This window comes from Oncorhynchus keta, chromosome 23, assembly GCF_023373465.1.
Source record: "Oncorhynchus keta strain PuntledgeMale-10-30-2019 chromosome 23, Oket_V2, whole genome shotgun sequence".
NCBI lineage: Eukaryota > Metazoa > Chordata > Actinopteri > Salmoniformes > Salmonidae > Oncorhynchus > Oncorhynchus keta.
In genome coordinates, this window is record NC_068443.1 from 6,881,664 (window position 1) to 6,896,263 (window position 14,600).

A 14,600-nucleotide genomic window follows, 5' to 3' on the forward strand; every position below is an offset into this window, starting at 1 on the left:
ATTTATATACTACATTTCTATCATTGGGTTCTCAGGAAAATGGCTGCTTATCTTGACGGTAAGCGCCAAGACCAGTATAATAAGGAAAAGGCAAAAAGGATCGATAAACAGATTGAAAAAGATAAAAAGATTTACCTAGGAAGTAAACGGCTACTAGTATTAGGAGCAGATGAATCTGGGAAAAAAACGATAGTCGAACAAATGAGATATTTGAATGTAAAATGCCCCGAAGAGGCGAAAGCGCGTTTTCAAATATCAAAACAACAATGTCTAGAGACACATTGCCAACAGGACGGTATCTTTTGCCATTTGTTTACTGTTAAAGGTCAAAGGAAAGAAAGCATGAGGAAGTGGTTACAGCATGTTTCTGATGTTACTGCCATTATTTTTGTGGTGGACAGCAGCAGCTACGATATGGTGAGCCGGGAAGACAACGTGACCAACAGGCTTCATGAGGCACTACACCTGTTCAAGATCATCTGGAACTACAGGTGGCTGTTAGGCAGTCCCGTCTTCCTCTTCCTGAACAAACGGGACCTTCTAGCTGAGAAGGTTTTGGCTGGGAAATCTAAAATTGAGGACTATTTCCCAGAGTTTGCGCACTATACTACACCTCAAACATCAGAACCAGGGGAGGATCCTCGTGTCTCCAGGGCAAAACACTTCATACTAGATGAGTTTCTGAAGATCACTACAGCCAGTGGAGGTGAAAGGATCTGTTTGTTCCATTTCACATGTGCAGTTGACCTGGAAAGCCTCCGGCGCACATTCTTCGGAGAGTGTCTTCGGAGAGTGTGAATTTTCATTGTTGGCATAAAGACTGTAAAGAATGTTTACTAGTTCAAAGCAGAGATGTCTTTTACTCATGAGTGCAAAATTTGTCTTGCCAATGTTTGTCTGAGCCCTGCTTAAAAGATGTATAGTCCTAGGCCTATTTTTTATTTTTTATTAAAACAAAAAAAAATGCTAAATCCTTTTTATTTGAGTTTCAAACCATTTTGAAATGTTGATTCAATGGCACACATTGGCCCCTTTTTTATTTATAGAAAGACCCATATACAGTAAGGGGCTTGGGGAGCCGGAGTAGCTTCCCAGGCAAGAGGGTCCGAGGCACTCTCTGACTGGAGCCAGTGGCGACATTTTGAAACTTCCGGATCTGGTGTTGTATGCCTTTTTGTTTACAAATGCTAGCTAGCTACATACATACATGTCTGGTGTTTGTATGCCTTTTTGTTTACAAATGCTAGCTAGCTACATACATACATGTCTGGCTGGTCTGGTGTTCTATACTTTACGATGCAATTTTTTTTTTTACGGCAGAAGCAAACATGTCTCTATATGAATTGCAATTGCCAGAACTTGGAACAGCAAGACCTTGAACTGCTCTTACTACTCAGGAGGAGAAGAAGGAAGAAAAAAAACAACTGAGAAAATGGCCAGTTCGTCCACTGAGAACTAGAAGAGGGAGAAGACATGTAAACTTGTCCAACCGATGAGAAGCATTGTTGAGGAAAGACATTTTCAATACTTTCGGATGTCGGTTGCCAGATTGGACAACTTGTTTCAGCGGCTTGCCCCTCACCTCTCGTACGAGAGAACTCACAGCTTGCCCCTCACCTCTCGTACGAGAGAACTCACAGCTTGCCCCTCACCTCTCGTACGAGAGAACTCACGGCTTGCCCCTCACCTCTCGTACGAGAGAACTCACAGCTTGCCCCTCACCTCTCGTACGAGAGAACTCACGGCTTGCCCCTCACCTCTAGTACGAGAGAACTCACAGCTTGCCCCTCACCTCTCGTACGAGAGAACTCACAGCTTGCCCCTCACCTCTCGTACGATAGAACTCACAGCTTGCCCCTCACCTCTCTACGAGAGAACTGCTTACCCCTCACCTCCCTCACGGCTTGCCCCTCACCTCTAGTACGAGAGAACTCACAGCTTGCCCCTCACCTCTCGTACGAGAGAACTCACAGCTTGCCCCTCACCTCTCGAGAGAACTCACAGCTCGCCCCTCACCTCTCGAGAGAACTCACAGCTTGCCCCTCCCTCACCTCTCGCCCCTCACCTCTCGTACGAGAGAACTCACGGCTTGCCCCTCACCTCTGCCCCTCACCTCTCGTACGAGAGAACTCACCTCTAGTACGAGAGAACTCACGGCTTGCCCCTCACCCTCGAGAGAACTCACAGCTTGCCCCTCACCTCTCGTACGAGAGAACTCACGGCTTGCCCCTCACCTCTAGTACGAGAGAACTCACAGCTCGCCCCTCACCTCTCGTACGAGAGAACTCGCAGCTTGCCCCTCACCTCTCGTACGAGAGAACTCACAGCTTGCCCCTCACCTCTCGTACGAGAGAACTCGCAGCTTGCCCCTCACCTCTCGTACGAGAGAACTCACAGCTTGCCCGTAAGTGCTGCAGAAAGGCTGTCTGTGATCCTTCCTGTTTTTGGCGAGTGGCAGCACACAGCAAAGTATTTTTTAAATTTGATTCTTATATTTTAACCTTTATTTAACTAGGCAAGTCAGTTAAAGAACAAATTCTTATTTTCAATGACAGCCTAGGAACGGTGGGTTAACTGCCTGTACAGGGACAGAACGACAGATTTGTACCTTTTCAGCTCGGGGGTTTGAACTTGCAACCTTCCGATTACTAGTCCAACGCGCTATCCACTAGGCTACCTTTGCTGCGAGTTATAAGCTAGGAATCTCAACAGTTTGTGCCATCTTCACAGCCTGGCACACTTCTATCTGTCATGTCCTGAAGGAGGATTTCGGGGACTTCTCGCCAGAGAGTTTGGGGATCGTGCAGGAGTTGTTGACTGAAAAAAGTATTCCCCCTATTCGCGTCCGAGCTCCGGCAAACTCAGGCAGCGAGTACTACAACATCACAGGCCTTTTTTCTCAATGGTCCTGATGGTAGTCTGCTACGAAAGGTACCGCTTCACCATGATCAACCTGTGAGCATATGGTCGCAATCTTCTAACGAAGCAAGTTTGGCTCATCCTGCCGCTACCAAGGCCAGAGTGCTTGTCGGTGACATGAAACTACAATACAAATGTAACAGCACAACAGAACAGATAAACCATTTTCTTTGGTGCCTTCTCATGTTAAACACCAGTGGTGCAACTAGTGCTTTATAACTGAACCAAAACAGTGGAATGAGGCACTGAACCAAAACAGTAGCGTGAGGGACTGAACCAAAACAGTGGCGTGAGGGACTGAACCAAAACAGTGGCGTGAGGGACTGAACCAAAACAGTGGCGTGAGGGACTGAACCATAACAGTGGCATGAGGGACTGAACCAAAACAGTGGCGTGAGGGACTGAACCAAAACAGTGGCATGAGGGACTGAACCAAAACAGTGGAATGAGGGACTGAACCAAAACAGTGGCGTGAGGGACTGAACCAAAACAGTGGAATGAGGGACTGAACCAAAACAGTGGCATGAGGGACTGAACCAAAACAGTGGAATGAGGGACTGAACCAAAACAGTGGAATGAGGACTGAACCAAAACAGTGGAATGAGGCACTGAACCAAAACAGTGGCGTGAGGGACTGAACCAACACAGTGGAATGAGGGACTGAACCAAAACAGTGGCATGAGGGACTGAACCAAAACAGTGGCATGAGGGACTGAACCAAAACAGTGGCATGAGGGACTGAACCAAAACAGTGGAATGAGGGACTGAACCAAAACAGTGGAATGAGGGACTGAACCAAAACAGTGGCATGAGGGACTGAACCAAAACAGTGGCATGAGGACTGAACCAAAACAGTGGAATGAGGACTGAACCAAAACAGTGGCGTGAGGGACTGAACCAAAACAGTGGAATGAGGGACTGAACCAAAACAGTGGCATGAGGGACTGAACCAAAACAGTGGCATGAGGACTGAACCAAAACAGTGGCATGAGGGACTGAACCAAAACAGTGGAATGAGGACTGAACCAAAACAGTGGAATGAGGGACTGAACCAAAACAGTGGAATGAGGGACTGAACCAAAACAGTGGCATGAGGGACTGAACCAAAACAGTGGAATGAGGGACTGAACCAAAACAGTGGAATGAGGGACTGAACCAAAACAGTGGTATGAGGGACTGAACCAAAACAGTGGAATGAGGGACTGAACCAAAACAGTGGCATGAGGGACTGAACCAAAACAGTGGAATGAGGCACTGAACCAAAACAGTAGCGTGAGGGACTGAACCAAAACAGTGGAATGAGGGACTGAACCAAAACAGTGGAATGAGGGACTGAACCAAAACAGTGGAATGAGGGACTGAACCAACACAGTGGAATGAGGACTGAACCAAAACAGTGGCGTGAGGGACTGAACCAAAACAGTGTCATGAGGGACTGAACCAAAAAACAGGGTGAACCAAAACAGTGGAATGAGGCACTGAACCAAAACAGTAGTGTGAGGGACTGAACCAAAACAGTGGAATGACGGACTGAACCAAAACAGTGGAATGAGGGACTGAACCAAAACAGTGGAATGAGGCACTGAACCAAAACAGTGGCATGAGGGACTGAGCCAAAATGCCGTTTTGCCTGAGGCTGACATTGTCACGCCCTGGTCTTAGTATTTTGTGTTTTCTTTATTATTTTGGTCAGGCCAGGGTGTGACATGGGTTAATTGTGTTTTGTAGGTATTGGGATTGTGGTATAGTGGGGTTATCTAGAAAAGTCTATGGTTGCCTGAAGTGGTTCTCAATCAGAGGCAGGTGTTTATCGTTGTCTCTGATTGGGAACCAAATTTAGGCAGCCATACTCTTTGAGTGTTTCGTGGGTGATTGTTCCTGTCTCTGTGTTTGTTTGCACCACATAAGGCTGTTTCGGTTTTCACGGTTCTTGTTTTGTATTGTTTGTGTTTATTATTTTATTTAACATGTATCAAAATAACCACGCCGCATTTTGGTCCTCTCCTTCACTGGAAGAAAACCGTAACAGACAAACATATAAAGTAGGCATTGCTGTTATGATTTCAGATGTCCTTTGTTTTAAATGTATTATTTTTTTAAATTTTTTTTGCATTTTCTGTTTTCTTCTGTCTTTTCCTTTTTTTCGAATGGTTGAGGGACAGATATTGGTGAACTGTGGAGGATCTTGGAGGGTTCGGGTTTCACAGGATTGTGATCATGAAAAAGGAAACTATGACATATATTTTATATCACTATCATGCACACGCCCCCTCACACATAAGGATGGCTCTGCTGCAGGAAGACTGATACATGTTTGATAGTAGTAGTAGACACCCTCACACATAAGGATGGCTCTGCTGCAGGAAGACTGATACATGTGTGATAGTGTCTTGATGCTGTAGTGTTTGATAGTGTCTTGATGCTGTAGTGTTTATAATATATGCCATTTAGCAGACGCTTTTATCCAAAGCGACTTACAGTCATGTGTGCATACATTCTACGTATGGGTGGTCCCGGGAATCGAACCCACTACCCTGGCGTTACAAGCGCCATGCTCTACCAACTGAGCTACAGAAGGACCATAGTGTCTTGATGCTGTAGTGTTTGATAGTGTCTTGATGCTGTATTATTTGTCCTTCATGTTCTAATACTTTAATGTTACCTCTACCTTTTGTAATAAATAATTATTTTTAAAAAGGGATCTGAATACTTTCCGAAAACACTGTATATAATTATAACCCACCCAAACTAGGCATGTTTGAAAAAAAATGGAAATGATCAATGAAATTGCCTATTGTTGTGGCAAAGATGCATCCCTAGCAGATTGCTAAATGGTAGTCTTCTTTATATGGATAATATTACATCTAGGCAGGCTACTGTTTTTGCCAGGCAAAACTAGAGAAAATGAAACAAGCGATTTCTGGTCACTAATCTGGATTTGTGCATCTGATTTTGAATGCTAATGCTAATGACTGGTCATTGGTCAAAAGTCAAGACAAGCAATTTATTGGTTCTGCAGAGCAGGTTAGATGTTTCTGAAATAAGAATATGGTGCAATGCTGTAGGCCTATGTTAGTGACCAGCTCAAATAGGCAAAGGTATAAATATAAAATACAAATGGTAGGCTATATTTGGTCTATTTAATATATATGTATGAATTTGTTTCTTCTCCCATTCACTGTCACACTCGCAACCCCCTAAAACATTCTCACTGGTCAAGCTCTCCCGCCCTGTGTTGATTGACAGTTTGCTGGTCCAATCAGAGGGCTGAGGTGTGCATTTCACTTGCCAATCTAGTTTTTTTTTTTCAATCGCAATACTGTCTCTGGCTGCGGTAATCTCTGCCGATGGTTTCCATTAGATCGCAGTGCCACAAAATCAAAATTGGTTATCATTAAAATTTATGAAAACAAAAATGTGCTTTTTGGTCTTAATTTAGGGTTAGGCATAAGGTTAGCAGTGTGGTTAAGGTTTAAAATCATATTTTAAGAAGATCAATTGTAGAAATAGGTGGCTTTGTGGCTGTGACTTTGTGGCTGTGGTAACTAGTGGTGATCCGGTTTTCAGGGGAAGTGGAAAGCCAGCCTGTGACAATGACTTCTTCTTTCGGACGTGAACAACAAAGACAATACAGTATGAAGACAGGCAGAAACTGCTTCTCCAATTTTCTAGCTAAACTCATCAGGTCTGACAGTCTTCTCGCGCCGTACTGCCCATGTGCAGGCCATCAAAGGCACTCCTTCGATATAAAGTTGTTTTTGACAAATGAAAACGTCAGTTTATCACTTTCACAAGGGTTTGAGTAATAATATGTTATTATGACATTGGCTGGAATCTATTTTGTGCCTTTTGTATTTAGAGAAAATTAACAACTAACAATCACTTCTCTCATTGACTTCTCTATCCCCAAACCACGGCCTGGTCTGCTTAGCAAGCGTTCCCGGGAGTCTCGTGATGTTGCACCTCTGGGTTCAGAAACTCTTTGTTAACAAGACAACGCTCCATCTTAACTCCTCCTCCACATTTACTGGATTGGTTGAACAGTGCAGAAGAGAACCTCCTCCAACCGCCCCCCTTCTCCTCAAGGGGATGGAGTTCCAGGCATTTATTTTATGCCTGCTATGTTAGTTTACTGGCTGCGTGGAGATTGATCCACAAAGACTGTGCCACAAAATGAGTTGCAAAATGTTATAAAACCTGACCAGATAATGTAAAGCCATCAGTCTCAAGTCAACGTTCAGAGGCTCCAAGTCAATTTATTTAGGAAAAACCTACACCCCTGGTTTCTGCATTGCTTGCTCTTTGGAGTTTTTAGGCTAGGTATTCGTGAAGCACTTTGTGACACCTGCTGATTAAATTTTTTTAAAAAGGCATTTATAAAATACATTTGATTTAATAAGAGTAATGGCAGTTGTAGGTGCAAGCTAGCTATATCTGTATCTTAGTACCATCTATCATGACTCTGTTGGTCCTGATCTGTTGGGACTACCTTGGAGACGTTGACCTGTCCTGAGATCGAGCACTTGAGCCTTGTCTATATATCTACAGTGTGCTTAGCTCTGGAGAATCGAAGGTGCCTTACAGCCGGTCCCCGTCTTGGCTTCTCAGCTGATGGTATGGACAACAACTGGCTCCATGTGAACTACAATCCCGATGCTCTGTTTGTAGCCTTTTCGTAACGCCGATAGTCCTCGTTTACGACACGGTTTTGGAAACGTTTGGAATTTAAAGAAAAAGATTCACCCCTTTTTGAATGTTTGATTTTGTTGATCTTCGATTCCCGATACATTTTCCAGAGAGACAGGAAGTGAATTCATCATAAAGTAGCTCGGCAAGACAACTACGTATCACTGTCATAGTACAGAGGGTAGTGCGTACGGCCCAGTACATCATTGGGGGCTTCCTGCCTTCCAGGACGTATTTACTAGTCAGAGGAAGACCCAGTCACCCAAGTCATAAACTGTTCTCTCTGCTACCACACGGCAAGTGGTACCGGAGCGCCAAGTCTAGGACCAAAAGGCTTAAGAGCTTCTACCCCCCAAGCCATAAGACTGCTGAACAATTAATCAAATTGTATCCCGGACTATCTACATTGATACATTGATAAGTTTGTTGTAGATTTGAACTCTAAAAGTTGTCGGAGAGTTCCACAGGGATAATGGCCCATGTTGACTCCAATGCTTCCCTCACTTCTCCAGTTGACTGGATGTTCTTTGGGTGGTGGACCATTCTTGATACCACATGGGAAACTGTTGAGTGTGGAAAAACCCAGAAATGTTACAGTTCTTGACACACTCCAACTGGTGCGCTAGCCAAAACAGCAAACAGAATGCCACCATTACATTGCAGACAAAATGGCAATAGGCATTAGCTGGCCAACAGCGCCACCATGTGGTTAAAAACTAGTTTGAAAGAAAGAAGAGGATTTGTATGGTAGCTGACCTGTATGCAGAGGTGTACACTGGGTGGAACAAAACATTTAGGAACACCTGCTCTCTCCATGACACAGACTAACCAGGTAAAAGCTATGACCATTTACTGATGTCACCTGTTAAATCCACTTCAAATCAGTGTAGATGAAGAGGAGGAGACCGTTTTTAACAAATAGATTTGTATTTCTGTCAAATTTATTTTAAACCACATGGTGGCACTGTTGGGCATCTAATGTCTATTGCCATTTTGTCTGCAATGTAACGCGGGGTATAAATATATACTATAGTATTATTCTGCATGGTGGTGGTGGGGGGGGGGGGTAGATTAGATTTGTTCATACTTGTACGTGAACATTTTCTCCTCATGTTGATGTCCCGTCATTTTGCAATAGGTCTGCATATCACTTCACCTTTGAGATGGTCCAAGCATTTTGGATTCCTAGGAAAGTTGTCCAATCACCTATGAATGCTGTGAGAATGTTTGTGGCCAGAGGAGGCAGAACAGGAGCATCGTCGTCACTAGTGGCCATGGAGAACACCATACATATTCCTGTACCAGTTATACTAAGCTGTAGCCGTAGCTAAGGGCCCAGAGATTTACCTGGTCAGGAAATTTCAGGGTCCTGTTGATAAACTCTGCTGTGATTTGTCCCACAAGTCAGACCCACCTGGTGTAGCACACAACCCTAGTCCCCGCAAGGCAGGAGCTTTGGGTTTTCCCACCCAGAGGTCAGGCCCACCGGATAGCATATGAACAAGTCACTTTTTTGTTTCTTCGAATTGCAGGAAGCAATTAAAAAGCTTTAAAACAGCAACATTTTCTCTTAGCCTCATGGCAAAATCGGTAAAATAGCATGACATTCGCTATAAAACTGCAGCGTTTTCTCTCACCCCAAGGCAAAAATTAAATAAATATATTTTTATGTTTTTATTCATTTTTGGTGTGGGGGGTCCTAGCTCGAACCTTGCGGAGGGTTCGGCGAAACCGCACCACACCATTGGTCAGACCATTGTTTGTGAAATTGAGGCAACCCTGTGTCTGTAGAGGTGATGTTGTACTGTACTGGTGTATGTTCATGGGGAAAGCACAGTTCTTATGTATTGTCTATGCTTCTATGATGACAGTTAGTGATTGATTGCCATGTCATGTGAGAGACGGACAGCCTGAGGTGACAGTAGTAATATGTCCCAAGTGGCACCCTATTCCCTATATAGTGCCATAGGGCTCTGGTCAAAAGTAGTGCACTATATAAGGAGATATATGGTGCCATTTGGGACTAGTAGTGGTGATACAGGTAGAAATGCAGCCAACACACTCCCTGAGCTAAGCCTTTAGTGACAGGTCTAGTCTAGTGTTCTTTTGGCAGTTGGCGCTGTAGGTACAGTATGTAACATGACTTAACACTTTCACCACCTGGGTATTGTTCAGTAGTAACGAAACAGGAAATCATGTTTTGAAACAGAAACTGAATAGTATTATCTTGTCCAATAAGCACATTTTCTTTTCTTTGCAAAATGTTTTGTCACACTGTTCCCAGAAGCATTGTTCTCGTCAGGAGTAGTAGAGTCCGTTGCCTAATAGCCAGTTGGCTCTCTCTTCAAGGCTCAGTGTTCATCTATACTTTCTCTAAGTGGGAGAGTCCGTTGCCTAATAGCCAGTTGGCTCTCTCTTCAAGGCTCAGTGTTCATCTATACTTTCTCTAAGTGGGAGAGTCCGTTGCCTAATAGCCAGTTGGCTCTCTCTTCAAGGCTCAGTGTTCATCCATACTTTCTCTAAGTGGGAGAGGCTGGTACTCTCTTCAAGGCTCAGTGTTCATCTATACTTTCTCTAAGTGGGAGTGGCTGGTACTCTCTTCAAGGCTCAGTGTTCATCTATACTTTATCTAAGTGGGAGAGGCTGGTACTCTCTTCAAGGCTCAGTGTTCATCCATACTTTCTCTAAGTGGGAGAGGCTGGTACTCTCTTCAAGGCTCAGTGTTCATCTATACTTTCTCTAAGTGGGAGTGGCTGGTACTCTCTTCAAGGCTCAGTGTTCATCTATACTTTATCTCAGTGGGAGAGGCTGGTACTCTCTTCAAGGCTCAGTGTTCATCTATACTTTCTCTAAGTGGGAGAGGCTGGTACTCTCTTCAAGGCTCAGTGTTCATCTATACTTTCTCTAAGTGGGAGAGGCTGGTACTCTCTTCAAGGCTCAGTGTTCATCTATACTTTCTCTAAGTGGGAGAGGCTGGTACTCTCTTCAAGGCTCAGTGTTCATCTATACTTTCTCTAAGTGGGAGAGGCTGGTACTCTCTTCAAGGCTCAGTGTTCATCTATACTTTCTCTAAGTGGGAGAGGCTGGTACTCTCTTCAAGGCTCAGTGTTCATCTATACTTTCTCTAAGTGGGAGAGGCTGGTACTCTCTTCAAGGCTCAGTGTTCATCTATACTTTCTCTAAGTGGGAGAGGCTGGTACTCTCTTCAAGGCTCCGTGTTCATCCATACTTTCTCTAAGTGGGAGAGGCTGGTACTCTCTTCAAGGCTCAGTGTTCATCTATACTTTCTCTAAGTGGGAGAGGCTGGTACTCTCTTCAAGGCTCCGTGTTCATCCATACTTTCTCTAAGTGGGAGAGGCTGGTACTCTCTTCAAGGCTCAGTGTTCATCTATACTTTCTCTAAGTGGGAGAGGCTGGTACTCTCTTCAAGGCTCCGTGTTCATCCATACTTTCTCTAAGTGGGAGTGGCTGGTAGGATTAATTCAAGTTTCCAATGGGACTGCATTTTGTTGCAGTTTTACGTGATCGCTGCGAGGTCAGATTTGGGAGCAAGTCTGACATTTCCTACCATTTCCAAGCTGCAACTTCATTAAGTTGTATGGACATTAGTCAGCCCACTCAGAGACATAGAGTATGAACCCACCCATGACCTAATTCAATCTCTGACGTTGTAAATGAGGAAGTTTGGGCAATAGAATGAAACATTTGTAGTAATTGAGCAGCAGCTGACACAGTCCCATTTTCTTTTTCCTTCCCCTCCGTTTTCTAGGCTGCTTTCCCATTGGCCCCCGGGGTCAAAAGTAGTGCACTACAAAGGGAATGGGCCCCCGGGGTCAAAAGTAGTGCACTACAAAGGGAATAGGGCCCTATAGGCCCTGGTCAAAAGTAGTGCACTACAAAGGGAATAGGGCCCTATAGGCCCTGGTCAAAAGTAGTGCACTACAAAGGGAATAGGGCCCTATAGGCCCTGGTCAAAAGTAGTGCACTACAAAGGGAATAGGGCCCTATAGGTCCTGGTCAAAAGTAGTGCACTACAAAGGGAATAGGGTGCCATTTGGGACATTTTCCTAGTGGAAACCATAGTAGCCATACAGTAGACTCAGAGCAGCAGATGCTTGTATAGTCTATGGGATACATGCTCAAAAGACCTTTTTATAGAAAAAAACTAGACGGGTATGAGAACACATCACATATGTGTTTCCCACCAGTCTGGTGTTGTAGGCGAGCTAGCTTCACCAGAGACCTGTCCTTATTACAGATAACCTACAGGCAGACCGGGTCCTAGCCTCAGACCCAGCCAGCAAAAACTAGGCTGCCCTCTCTAGGCCCAAATGTGTGAGGTCTGGGTCTGTCTGAAGTTGCTTAGTTATAGCCTGGTCTCAGAATGTATGTTCTGTAGCCAGCTATTCTATCGTGATCACGTATGGCTGTTACAGTGCAGTGTGAGAACAGGCTGTTTTTAACGAGACGTGCAGATATCAAAGCATGGGAAAAGTAGCTGTTTAAAACACCACTAAGTACAGGGTTACACACGTAGCCACCATGCAAACACCCTCTCTCTCTCAGGCGTCTCACTGGGAGTACATGGGAGCCAACCAAGAACCCTGGAGTCTGTGTGTTCATTAACAGTGACATTTTTTTAGTTTTGAGTCCAAGGACCAATCAATCCAAGCACTGTCTATTTACTACACAAACCAACAAGTATGATAAGTAAAATGTGTTTAATCCAGCAGTGTCAGGCATTCTGGCATCGTGGCTAAAGCAATACATTGTCCTTGGCTGTTTCTAAGGTGATGAAACATCGTGGGATTTCTCTCTCGTGTCAGTCATCCTGTCATGATTCTGATTACAATTTTTTTTCCCTCTCAGTGATCTGGGGACAGTACAGTAACGTAAACTAGAGCCGTCTGGTTCCCTATAAAAACACAGACACTGTGTTTCCCTATAGGGACTGCTGAAGCATTTCCCTTTCTTTGAGCTTGTGTGGCCTACCACTTCGCGACTGAGCCATTGTTGCTCCTAGACGTTTCCACTTGACAATAACAACAGCACTTACAGTTGACTGGGGCAGCTCTAGCAGGGGACAAACTATCTCGTTGGAAAGTTAGCATCCTATGACGGAGCCACGGTGAAAGTCCCTGAGTTCTTTAGCATAGCCATTCTACTGCCAATGTTTGTCTATTGAGATTGCATGGTTGTGTCAGCGACAGGTGTGGGTGAAATAGCCGAATCCACAAATTTGAAGGGGTGTCCACCTATTTTTGGCATAGTGTATGAATATAAAATGCAAAACTGTCCTAATTTAGCAGTGTGACACAGACTACTAATCTAGCTAATGTAACATTTCTTTTTGCATACCTTAAGGGATACCTAGTCAGTTGTACAACTGAACGCCTTCAACTGAAATGTGTCTTCCGCATTTAACCCAACCCCTCTGAATCAGAAGGGTCTAATCACAGGTACTTAGGAGAATCAACAACTGAAGTAGCATGGTTGAAGACACTCCTGAGACACACATACCAATGGGAATTTCAGCAACTCCTAACCAGAGTGTTGCATAAAGATGACATTTAGCATAAAGATGACTAGCATAAAGATGACGTTTAGCATAAAGATGACATTTAGCATAAAGATGACTAGCATAAAGATGATGTTTAGCATAAAGATGACTTTTAGCATAAAGATGACGTTTAGCATAAAGATGACGTTTAGCATAAAGATGACTTTTAGCATAAAGATGACTAGCATAAAGATGACGTTTAGCATAAAGATGACATTTAGCATAAAGATGACTAGCATAAAGATGACGTTTAGCATAAAGATGACATTTAGCATAAAGATGACTAGCATAAAGATGACATTTAGCATAAAGATGACTAGCATAAAGACGACGTTTAGCATAAAGATGACATTTAGCATAAAGATGACTAGCATAAAGATGACGTTTAGCATAAAGATGACATTTAGCATAAAGATGACTAGCATAAAGATGACATTTAGCATAAAGATGACATTTAGCATAAAGATGACTAGCATAAAGATGACATTTAGCATAAAGATGACATTTAGTATAAAGATGACTAGCATAAAGATGACATTTAGCATAAAGATGACATTTAGCATAAAGATGACATTTAGCATAAAGATGACATTTAGCATAAAGATGACATTTAATCTTTATTTAATCTTTCCGGATGCATTTGTTATGTCTGACCACGAGATTATACCAACGGTGTTCCCTGTCGCGCGCTCGTGTGTGTGTGTGTGTGTGTGTGTGTGTGTGTGTGTGTGTGTGTGTGTGTGTGTGTGTGTGTGTGTGTGTGTGTGTGTGTGTGTGTGTGTGTGTGTAACGGTGCAGTACCTGAAGATGACTGAGAAGAGTCGTATACTTACAGGAAGTGTGCATCCCAAATGTCATCCTATCCTCTATATAGTGGACCCTGGTCAACATTAGTGCACTATAAAGGGAATCGGGTGCCATTTGGGATGCCGATGACCGCCTCCCTACCACTGAGGAAGTACAGTTCCCGCTCAGCCCAGTCAAAACTGTTCGCTGCTCTGGCCCCCCAATGGTGGAACAAACTCCCTCACGACGCCAGGACAGCGGAGTCAATCACCACCTTCCGGAGACACCTGAAACCCCACCTCTTTAAGGAATACCTAGGATAGGATAAGTAATCTTTCTCACCCCCCTTTAAGATTTAGATGCACTATTGTAAAGTGACTATTTTACTGGATGCCATAAGGTGAATGCACCAATTTGTAAGTCGCTCTGGATAAGAGCGTCTGCTAAATGACTTAAATGTAAATGTAAATGTAATCCAAACACTCTACAACAGTGTTTTTATATCTTGGTCCTCCTGGGGACCCACGGGAGGGCACATCTTTCTGCCAGCCCAGCAGTAACACACCTGACTCAGCCTACCTATCATGTCAGCAGTCACTCACCTGACTCGGCTTACCTATCATGTCAGCAGTCACTCACCTGACTCGGC

General features: G+C 44.0%; 1 long non-coding RNA gene across 8 annotated transcripts; it reads right to left on the reverse strand.

Annotated features, from left to right (window-relative positions):
• Window positions 1–879: 879 nt before the first annotated feature.
• LOC127910921 (uncharacterized) lies at window positions 880–2,804 on the reverse strand. Of its 8 annotated transcripts, XR_008076789.1 has the most exons (5): window positions 2,186–2,804; window positions 2,114–2,134; window positions 1,916–1,985; window positions 1,618–1,827; window positions 880–1,582 (listed from the first exon to the last, which is right to left on the reverse strand). It is a non-coding gene; the product is annotated as an uncharacterized LOC127910921 (long non-coding RNA). The 8 variants fall into 8 exon arrangements; XR_008076791.1 differs by lacking the exons at window positions 880–1,582; window positions 2,114–2,134 and adding an exon at window positions 2,066–2,100 and having other exon boundaries at window positions 1,648–1,792; window positions 1,916–1,950; window positions 2,200–2,804; XR_008076784.1 differs by lacking the exon at window positions 880–1,582 and having other exon boundaries at window positions 1,648–1,792.
• Window positions 2,805–14,600: the final 11,796 nt, after the last annotated feature.